Source organism: Pan paniscus, chromosome 6 (assembly GCF_029289425.2).
Source record: "Pan paniscus chromosome 6, NHGRI_mPanPan1-v2.0_pri, whole genome shotgun sequence".
Taxonomy (NCBI): Eukaryota; Metazoa; Chordata; class Mammalia; order Primates; family Hominidae; genus Pan; species Pan paniscus.
In genome coordinates, this window is record NC_073255.2 from 31,315,001 (window position 1) to 31,326,974 (window position 11,974).

The window sequence follows — 11,974 nt, forward strand, 5'->3', positions numbered from 1 at the left end:
CTACTGATCCATCATTTATCACTGTGAGGTGCTGCCTAGAAATCAGGCCCTATGGTTTATTGATGTTGCCACTACTTGGAGGGTCCCGGGAGCCAGGCGCTAGTGGGTTTACTCTTGCAGTGGATGCTGTGGGGCTCTACCCAGATTCTCCTCCAGGACCAAAGCATCATTCCCTCGGCTACCAGGAGCACTGCCTGCTGGTGGCTTACAGTGGAAGCTCTTGGCCTTTGGCCAAAGAGGGCTGCCTTGCTCAAGGATATGACCTCTCCTGGGGGTATCTTGCATTCAATGACTGGCCACTGTGGGGGATACAAAGGCTGGACCCCCTTGCCTCAGTTGGGCCAGTTCTAGGGGCCATCCCAACCCCTGTGTGGTGGGCTGAGGCCTCTGCTGTGACTGCAGCCCAGTTCAGCCTCTCCTGCAGCCCAAGGCTGCTGCCCGCATTCACTCACAGGTGTGGTTCCTATTGGACAACTCTCCAATAGGCCCCCTGGATACAATCTTATTTCAGAGTCTGCTTCCTGGAAAATCTGACATGCCACAATGCTCCCAAAGTCCCTTGGGTGGAGGATTTCCTAATGAACAGCCAGGGAGGAAAGACTTTCAGAATGTAAGAGAGAACAATGCGTGACAACCACACCACTGATGTAAATTCAATCTCCAGTCTCCATGACCAGTTCCCCCTCCTGCTCTCCTGGGTGGGTTGGGGGAAGAAGGTAGCTATAGATGTGGTTACAATAAGGTATAGGCTAATGAAATGGTTGAGCCATATTTTTTTTTCTAGAATGTCATCACAATCTGAAAATACCATTATCTGTCTGACCCTGAAGGCTTTAATCCATTCTTGGGCAAATTTCTGTGTTTTGGGGGAAATCTAAAAATGAGCCTGTGGAGAGGCATGAGGACTGGTTTATGAGTAGGAGTGGTTAGTCGATCACCTGTTGTATGTGCTTTGAATTAAATGATATAATTCTCTTACATTATATCCAAAATTCCAATAAAGATCTGATATTTGAGTTTTGAAAAATTCATCTGTTATCCATATGCAAAAATGATAAGGTGATAGTTTAATACCTTATCAATGACTGGTTGTGGGCTAGCTTAGAGCAAGGGAATGCTTAGAGGGGAGCGGGGATGTGGGTGTGCGGGAGCAGGGGGTTTGTAGGATGAGGTGGCGGGGACAAAGACAAACAACACCTATTTTTAATTTCTTAGCTGAATACTGTGATGGTATGAGCTCAAACAATGTTTCCCAAAATGCAGTGCCCATATCCCTGGTGAAACCAAAGGGGATAGTAAATGCTACACAAAAAAATTATTGTTTTCATCGTTGTGAATTTGTTACAGTTACCTTCTATTATGGCAAATGTTTTTGGTCTTCTATGTATAGGTAGTGATAAAAAGTTTTCTTTTAAAATAAATTTATTTAAATACAAAATAACTGCTTAAATTAAATATATAGTAGTACAAGTGGCCTTCAGTTAAAAAAAATCACAATGGTGGTATGTGAATGATGAAAGTGTGGTTATAAAATCTATTGGCTCAAGAATCAGAGCAGAGAGTTTGCTATCTAGCACATTGTGGAAACTTAGCAAATAGTATATAAAATGCCAAATAACACCATCTAGGCTGCATGTCAAATTGTTAAAACTGCTAACATTTTTGCTGTTTTTGTTGTGTTCCTAACTAAGCTAGTTTTTCCCTCTGCTAAATATTGAGCAGAATTGTTTGAGGACTTTGAGTGTCTAGCATGTTTGCACGGTTGATGAGATTTTGTTACTTATCATGTCCATGTCCATGTCCATATATTATTGCCCATGAATTACACACCCAACATGTATCAGATATCACTAAAGCCCATTAATGAAACATAAAAAGCTAGAGAATTTAAAGGGAATTGGGGCAGCAGGGGGCTGGAAATCTTCTAGTCTGGAAGATTTCCAGACTAAATATAGAAGCACTTTAAGAATCTTGAGACAACTAGTGGTTTCAAACTTTTTCAGTCACAGAACATTCTGTTCAAATAGTAATAGATCTTACTAAGAAGCCCCCGAGTGCCATGGAGAAAATGATGAAGAACTGCTTGGTTGGAGAGGTGGGGCAGGGGGTTGCTGAGAACAGGAGAGTCCCGCAGGTGATACACAAATGAAGTGTCCCTTCCTCTTTCTGCCAGTGCCCACATCCCACCCAGTTCCAGCCCACCCCTGAGGCTCTTGGGGTGTGGCACACTGTTTGAAAACCTAACCTGAAACAGTTTTCCTTCTTATTCCCTCTGCAACTGTCATTTTGTGTCTGTGGTGTGGTCAATGGGCTTTTATTTTATGGTATGACACAGTGACCGCATACTATCTCTCAGAGCACGACAGATGTGTCTTGCCCAAGGGCATATATATATATATATATATATATATGTATTGAGGAGGGGAAAAACAAACAAATGACCTAGACTATAAGCTCTGTCAGGGCCTGGAGTTTCTGGCTTGTTCATCATTGTGTAGCCCTAGCACTTAGAAAGTCTCCTGGTTCACACTGAATGAACAAACAAAAGAATGAGTAGAAAAGATAAGTTAGTCATCGATAAATTTTGAAAAATGGAATTAATGGGTCAAAAGGTGTGCACATTTTCAAATCTTTTAGTGAATGAGTTTCTTATGAAGACCAGCTGGGGCAGTGGGAGAGGCCATAGTAATCTAAATGTGGTGAGCCCTGCAGGGGATAGTGCCTGGGGTGAGGCAGTAGCGAATGACACAGAAAAGAAAATGCAAATTTGAGATGCTCAGAGAAGAAAGTAAGAATACTAGTGATGGGTGGGTTTGGGAACCTGCGAGACTTGAGCCAAAAGCACTTTTGGTTTGGATCACAAAGATGCTGTGTGAAGGATTGGAAATACCATGGTAATCCTTCACAAAGCCAGTCAGAAGCTTAGCTCAGGGCAGAAGCCAAGTGTTGGCTTAAAAGACATAACTCAGCAGCCTGTGAGGCAGCTCTGGGTGCACCATGCCATGGAGGAGCAAGCAGGAATGGCTGCATGCCCAACAGCTGCCCTGCTGAGTCTGCCGAATCTGAGCCTCAGTCACTGGGCTGGGACGAGTGTGCTCCTGTCATACATGTACAAAGTGTCCCCACCTCTCCTGAGGCTCCTCCCTTCTCCACCTCTCTGAGCCATCCCGCAAGGCATTGGGTGTTTTCCACCTATTCCCTAAGCTTTTCCAGAAAGCCTAGCCCTTGGAGAGCCTCTCTAGTCCCTGAGCACTCCTAGTCCTCATGGCCTGTGGTGTTTATTTGACACCTATCCCTGCCTGGGCGGCTCACTGGATAACAGGACAGGGAGGGCAGGGTCTGCTGCAATTTCATACTTTCCACACCTCTCATAAGATGCTCCCTCAGGCCATCTGGCTGACTGAATGATAATGATAAACCGAGTGGCTTCTGGGAATGCTCCATTTCCAGTTCCCTCCTGAACCATATGCTTTTTTGGGATTATCCAGCCCATTAACGCCCACAGACTGGCTCATGAGTAGGTTTTCTGAGACCGAAGAGGGGCTTGATTTCTTAGAGCCTCACAGTGGAAAAGTACCAGGAGGTGCAGCGTTTTCTCCTTGTAGAACATTCCCACCCATAGGTGTCACCTGCTATATATGCTAAAGCAACTTGCTCCACAGAGAAATATGTTTAAAAGCTCTGCTGGCATAATTCCAGGTGGATTCAGCTAAGCTACTCTGAAGGAACATGCACACACACACAGACACACACCCCCCCACACACACAGTGAGATTATTCATAGTAAAGGACTTAGTGACCCAGCTTTAAGGGCAGCTGTACGCACCCATCTTGGGTAAACAAAGAAACCTGTAAATGAAATGATGAGGTGTGATCCGTGACATTATCCTCACCTAACAACTATACTTCGAAATTGTACTTCCATGCACCATCCCTCCAGACCCTATTCTGAAAGATGTGGCCAAGAGTCAGAGAGAAGGGAGGGGAGCATCTTGATGAGTAGAATCTCAAGGCGATGGGCCACTTAGCTGGAGACTTGCAGGGGACTTGCCTCCTCCAGGCACCTGGCCCAGCTCCAAGAGCCCATCGCCAGGGCTGGGGGTGTGAAAATCCAGCTCACTTTCTGTCCCTCTTTCCTTTGCATGTTCTGGTTCCTGCTTCTGGCCTCGAATAATGGGAGAGAAAAGCAGAAAAATACTGTGTTTAGGAGCTCAGCTTTTGGAGATGGCAGTGAGGAGGGTGGGAGACAGGTTTAACTTCCTGTTACACCAGGCAGTGGGACCTTGAATAATTTGTTCAACATCTCCGAGCTTTGGTTTCCTCATCTGAAAATGAGTTGATATTTACCTCACAAGATTCTTGTGAAAAATAAATGGAATAATAATTGTAAAGCTTTCAGCATAGTGTCGGGTGCATAGGAAGAGTTCAATAGGTACATGTATACAGCGACTACTTATTAAGCACCTGCTATGTGCCAGGGATTGTTCTAGGCATTTGGATCACATCAGTGAATGGTGGCTAGTGTTATGCGACCCAGCCAGCTTGGATCCTGGTGGGGTGGGCTGCGTGTGAGGTTGGAGAGAAGCGTGGCTGAGCTTGTGATAGGGTAACCTCCATATACTACTTCTACTGAACCCCAGAGTGAGCAGTGGGAAGGGGAGAATGAGGGGGCCACATGATCGCCCACACCCTCAGAGAGACCTGGGTCCATTCCCCATTGGTAGCTGGAACGCAAAACTCTCACAGTTGAGTCTAGCACATGGGTCCGTGTCCTCTTACGGGGTAGGGGGTACCCAGTGATGTGGTCAAGAGCCTCCCTCACCCCTGCCCCGAGCTCAGGTTAGCCCCAGCTGCCTCTCCCTGGAACCTGCTGTTGGCCTTCTCGTCTTTTTCTGGGTTTCAGCAGCACTGACAGAAGAATGGGTTTAGTTAGGCATGAAACTATACTCAGGCTTCCCTTGAAAGCAGTTTCCAGATCTCTTCCTCAATTCATTCCTTCCCTCCATTTACCTTGTCTGGTTTACCATGGTGCTGGCCTCTGCTCCCAGGGGTCAAGATTTGAGCACCTAAGACACTCAACAATGGAGGTGACTCTGTGGAAGTTAGGGTGGCACATTCATTTCCACGAACTGTTTCTTGGGACAACAACAATAAAAAGGCATGGAGGAAGTAATTACAGCTGGAGCCACAGATCTTGCACATGGCAGCAGGAGTGGTTTTGCCTGTTGGAGATTAAGAGGTATAGTTTCCATGTCAATTACAGGTGGGAAACCCGCCAAGCTCAGTGCTGTTCTCTCATCCTTTCTGTATTTTAGGACATCTGTGCAGCCTTACCATTCCTATGGACAGAAGCAGGAATGTCACCTCCAAACACAGGAGAGCTTGTGTTAGCTGAGCTCTGGGAAAAAGGCATATTTGGGGTTTCCCGGCAGCCCCTATGCCAGGGCTTGGTTTTCAAGGTTGCCTGCAGTCTGGCCTCCTGCAGGCCCTGCAGCAATGGATATTTAGAGCAATCCACATGCACAGTACTGATGGCTGGTGCCCAGGGGAGTCTGCCGGTCTCTTATGGGTAGGAAGAGAGTTTGCTTCTTGAACCAATTAATAAGGAAGCATGGGCCAAGGGCCCCAAACAAGGGGATTTTCTTAAGCACATCTCAGCATTAGGCACAGCTCTGGGGCACTTTAGGTACAGGCCTGAGGCAACAACAGTAGGGAAAAAACTCCATTCTTAGCCAGGTTACCCCAGTGTGCTACCAATGGGTATTTCAGAGTTCCTCAGCAGGGACTGCGTCTCCAGGCCCTGGGACACCTTGCAAACCTGTTGTTTCTATTGAAAGGGCCCAGGCCCACCCCACTGCTGGCCTGTGCTTCTCTTCTGCTCTTTCACTCTAGCTTGTTCTCTTAGGACACCATCTCTAGGAAGAGGGGTGGCCAACCAAGACAGACGGGTCACCAGGGCCCCCGCTCCCACTCTGGTTAATAATGATCTCCCTTCCCCTCTGCTTCCCAGTACCAGAGATGTCTCCAAGAGCACCAGCAACCCCAGCTATCTGGATCTGAAGTGGATCTGCTCAGAGACATCCTGGCCCACCCCAAAGAAGATGCTGCTGCACTCAGAAGACGCCAGAGCTAGCCACCACCCACACTGCAAGTCTGGAAGCTCTGCAAGGACCCAGCAAGGCAGCCTGCTCAGCGAAGGCTTTGTCTCCTGTGGCAGGAAGAGCAACATTAAGAACAAGAACCCCGGGCTGGACTACCCTTGAGATTTAATGACCAGAGCTGAGACCCCCAAGACCACAATGACTATGGAGGGCTGTCATTACCTTGCCTGACCCTCTAATGCATCTCAGTTCATGGAGGCCACTGAGTGAAACCGAAGGCTGGTTTTCCTTGGAAGCCAGCGGCCCATCCACCTGCTCCACTTCCCTGCCTCTTGCAGCCTCTGCTCAAACACTGTCGTGGCTTGGCAGCACTACAAGGCAGAGTGAAAACAGATACTTCTGCCTACATTCCTATCTCCTCTCATTTACGCAGATTAAATGCTTTCTTTCCTTGTTTTACACTGCTAGGATTTTCATCACCCTGTTTTTTCTTTCTCTACATCAGCTACAAGAAAAAAAAAAAAGGAGTTACTGAGCAACTAAGATGTCACAACTGTTTTCAGTTTTATTAATGAGTTGTTATACTTATTTTATAGATAGAGAATTACCATTATAACATTGCTCCATTGCTCACTCATCCATTCACGCATCTGTCCATCCGTCCATCCACCCATTTGTCCACTCCCCAAATGGTCATCAATTGTCTACTGTGAGCCAAGCAAAGTGCTCCTTACTTTGGACTCTGAATCCAGTGCTCTTTCTGCTTCACCATAGACACATGCCCCTTGAGTATAAGGGAGCTTGATTCATTCAACAAAAATCTGTTGTCCACCTCCAATGTACTGGCATATTCTAAATGCATCCAACAAAAACCAAAATGAAAAAAAAGAAAAACCCATTCCTTCAAGGGGATTGAATTCGGACTGGGGGAGACAGATAAAATAAAAATAATAAAGTCAAATATATATGTTAGTGACATGTGCCGTGAAGAATAATGCCCAATAGGTAAATGGGGCAATTAACAAATGTAATGTAAATAAATTATTTCCATGAAATCGTTGACTCACCAACAGAGGGAACACAATTTGGTCCATGGTAAAATATTCCTTGGTATTAATAATTTCTTCTCCTAAGTATTTCAGGGGCTGCCAAGCTGCTCTCCTGTTTCCTCTTCCTTGGGGCTGATTGCATCCCATGATGTGCCCAGGTTTTGAGATGCTCCTCGTGAATGAAAATAGAACTGTCTGGTTCCTCCGTCCACAGCAAGGGAGCCTGGACAGAAATAATTTCTGTGCGTTTCTCCAGCTACATTTAGGTAAGTGATGCCTTTTCTTCATTTTCTTTAAGATGTCCTATAACACCCTATTGATGTAGCTCAGTTGTTTGAAATTTATGATGCTTTAGATAGGCTTTGGCCTGAGATTGCCTTGAGGAATGGTGTAGGTACGCAAATTAAGAATAAAAATAAGATTGCAAAAAATTGCACCACTTAAGGGAATTAGTTGCTTTTTTCATTATCTTGAATAATTTGTTCTTAAATGCATCAGAGGGACCAAATCATAGCTGACTGATCGGCTCGTTATAAATAATTCTCACCTATTCCTAAAAGCAGGGGCCTGTTGTGCACTTGCTACCTCCGTTTAGAGAATATTGCACTTCAAGCCCATTGGATTTGAAAGTAATAGAAATGGTCTTTTTAAAGCAAATATTCTAGAATGAGCACTTCATTAAATCGAGACCCACCTTTTACCCAAATTTAGCTAGACTTTAATGTGCATCACACATCTCTAATCTGGGCTTTTCCTATAGCCTATTTCAAAGGACATATTTGTTCAGCCTTATCAGTGAGGTATTCAGTCATGCTTCCCTTGTATCAGGCACCTCAAGGGCAGGAGCTAACACAAATGTGCTTGGTTTTTAATAGCTGAAAATATGTCTACGTGAGGTTAACTGTATTTACCCAATGCCAGATACCTGAAAGAGTGTGAAAAATTAAGGTAATTATTAATGTCTCCAAATAGCTGGATGATGGTGTCATATTTGCAATGCATAGATTATGCCATCATGTCAGATTTGGGACACTTTGGGAGGTTGGGAATGGGATGGGGATGGGTGGCAGTGAATAACATCAGACAGGGTGGATACGTAATTCCAAAGTTGGAATTAGTGTCTCTATTTTAACAGCAATTCCTTTACTTAACAGCAATTCTTTTCTGTTTATCATTTTAGGGAAAACTAGAAAATACAGAAATATATCAAGAAGAAAAAAAATTTTTTAATGACCCAAAATCCCACCAACAAGAGACAGCTATTAATGATTGTGGTATATTTATTGTAAGTCTCTTTATTTCTGTCTTCATGCAAACACATTTTTAAAGAATGGACACTGGTATTATATTGTTTATACAACTCTAAATGCTGCTTTTTCACTTATTACAATTAGGACTTTTTTCATGTTAATAAATACTTCCTGAAAACATAAATATCTAATGGTTACATCAAAATTTTTTACCTTTTCCTTGTTGATGAACATTTAGGTTGCTTTCATTTTTTCTTGCTTATATAAAATAAACATTCTTGAACATAAATACATGTTAACAGCTCTGAAAATTACTCCATGCCCTTATTCTTTTTCTTTCTTTCTTTCTTTTTTTTTTTTTTTTTTGAGACAGGGTCTCACTCTGTCACCCAGGCTGGAATACAATGGCATGATCTCTGCCTCCCGGGTTCAAGAGATTTTTGTTCCTCAGCCTCCCGAGTAGTGGGACCACAGGTGTGCACCACCATGCCTGGCTAATTTTTGTATTTTTTGGTAGAGATGGGGTTTCACCATGTTGACCAGGCTGGTGTTGAACTCCTGGCCTCAAGAGATCCGCCCATCTCAGCCTCCCAAAGTGCTGGGATTACAGGCGTGAGCCGCTGTGCCCAGCCATGCCCTTATTCTTGATCACCTTCCCTACCTTTGGAGGGGTTATGGAGACATAAAGTGTGCCTAAGATCCTGATAACAGAGCAGATGGTTTATTTTTTGTGGCAAGGATATTTTGTGGCAAGGATGTTTTGCATTGATCAGTTGCATTTAATAAATTAATTACTTTATTTATTCAATAGGAATTTACTAAAGTCATGCTGTACGCTAGGCACTGTGGAGGGACTGCAGAAAGACTTCAAGGACTGCACCGTCTTGTTAGAAAGATGCCTAGACAACATTTGAGAAATGCTGATCATGTCTGATGACACATAACTGCTAACAGTTACATGGAATTTTCTATATGCTATATACAAACATACAAATATATGTATGTATATTTACTCAACTCTCGCAACAGCTACTACTGTTATTATGAATCCTGTTTTATAGTGAGAAAACTGAAACATGGAGAGGTTAAGTAATTTGCCCAAGATCACGTAGCTACTAAGTGGTGGAACTGTGATTAGAATCCAGGCATTCAGGCTCCAGAGTTCATACTCTTCACATACCACATCTATCTTGAATATAACAATGTAGAGAAAAAGAATTATAGCAAGCATATGTCTAGGTAAGCATTTTCCAGAAGTGACTGTTTTTTTGCATTGGGTTTGTAAACTTTCAACAATAAAGCAGGTTGGACTTTATATCAGTCAAAGCAGAATATTCTGATGTCACCTTCCCCAATGTTCAGGATGTTAATGAGAATTGCTAATCCAAGAGAAGAAAATAATCTCATCTAATTTGGGTAAGTCAATTATTTGAAAGTAGAAGAACCACCCTTCCACCTCTCTTGTTCTAAGGAACCTCTGGGGAAAGTACTGGAAAAATAATGCTTTCTAATAAGCCCAATAGGGCTTTTGATTTGTAATAACTATTTTAATAAGTATCAGTTCAATTCCTATTATTTTTAAGAAGTTCATTGAATGAATTAAAGAACAAATGAATGAGAATGCTTTAGGCTATAGGCTTTCAGAGGACATAATTCTATGAAACAGACTCAGTGGTATGCTGGCACCAGCTCCTACTTGCATCTCTTTTCAACTTTGTGTTCAGTGACTTTGCCTTGGTAGCTTGACATCAGCCATGGTGGGAATATTTAAACTAAATAACTGAGAAAATGATTCATATTAGAGAGCTTTTTTTTTTTTTCCTGGAACTAAGTGTTAAACATTTACCAGCACACCACTGCCTAGACTTGTTAGGAAATTCACAAGTGAGAAGAAATTCTGTGATTCCAGGAGATGAAAGAGGGAAGTGTAATGAGAATATCAACTTGAATCTCTTTATCCATTGCTTTCTTTAATTGGGTCATTTCAGAGGGTGGGTAGATTTTGTTAAGACAGTTGAAATATTTAGGTAGGTAGAGGGGTGAGCGCAGTTGAAGAGTAAAGGCTGTTTGGGACAGACAAAAGAATGATAGCACTCTTTCAAGTGCTCTGCCACCAGCAGTAAAAGTCAGGAGAAGGACCTAGCACCAGGACACCTGATCTGTCCGGCGTAAGCGAGTGCTGAGTCAAAGGCCTGCAATTCAGGCCAGCGCTCAGGGGCACGGTCAGTTTCAGCCAGGCCCAACTCTCTTTCCCAGGTCCATGGCGTGGATGGCACCCAGAATCCAGGAGGGGAGTGCTGGTGGATACACCTGGGAGGGCCTGGTGGAGGACCATTTGCGTGCAGAAATAAGGAAATAGACATATTTGAGCTGGAAGAAAATCTTACATGTCTGATCCAATTCTCTCATTTCACAGATAAGGAAAAGGGGCCCCAAAGAGTGAAGATGGGATGTCCTGAGGTCATGAGGCTGGTTTACAGCAAGGATCTGGACTGGACAGCAGGGTGTGACCCTCAGCTGTCCCCATACTTGCTGCTTGACATTGGATAGGTTATTTAGGCTCTATGTGTTTTCTCATAAACACATAGAGGTTAGGTAAAAATGGTGGCGTGAGAATGAACTAATACATGTAAAGAGCTTGCATGTAGTAAGCTCTCCATAAATATTAATAATACTGGGCACAGTGGCTCACACCTGTAATCCCAGCACTTTGAGAGGCCAAGGCGGGTGGATCCCTTGAGGTCAGGAGTTTGAGAACACGCTGACCAACATGGTGAAACCCCGTCTCTACTAAAAATACAAAAAATTAGCCAGGCATGGTGGTGGGTGCCTGTAATCCCAGCTACTCGGGTGGCCGAGGCAAGAGAATCACTTGAACCTGAGAGGTGGAGGTTGCTTTGAGCCCAGATCATGCCACTGCACTCCAGCCTAGGTGACAGAACCAGATTTCATCTCAAAAAAAAAAAAATTAATAATATAAAGCCCTTGTGTTGGCACTGTTCTCTTTTACAGCCAGAAAGAGAGAAAGATTACAGAAAATAAAAATATATTAATATATTAAAGGCATAATACTGTGAATTAATACTGATTAATTCAATATACTATTATATCAAAAACCAGGATACTATTAATAAATAATATATGGAAAACCACCATACACATTGGTAAAACATTAACATTTTCAAATCTCCAATCCAAGAATTTCCCCCAAATCCAGATTGTGCAGGTATTTTAGTGAATGATTCACCCTACAGAATTACTTATTACATTTTTCTTTAAACTTCAATGGATTTGTAGCTGAATGAGGGATCAAGCAATCACCAGACATCTTGGAAGGGCACATGATCCCTCAGGCCTTTTGTTGGAGAATGTTTAAAGAAACCTCTTCCTTCCCATTAGGGAGGCCGACCATGAGTCCCTTTATGTTGACAGTGAAGGTATCTGGGGCTACACCTCTTTCACATGCTCTGCCGCCAGCAGTAAAAGTCAGAAGGCCCTGGCACAGGGCACACCTGATCTGTTCGACATGAGTGCTGGGTCAAAAGCCTGCAATTAAGGCCAGTGGCTGGGAGGA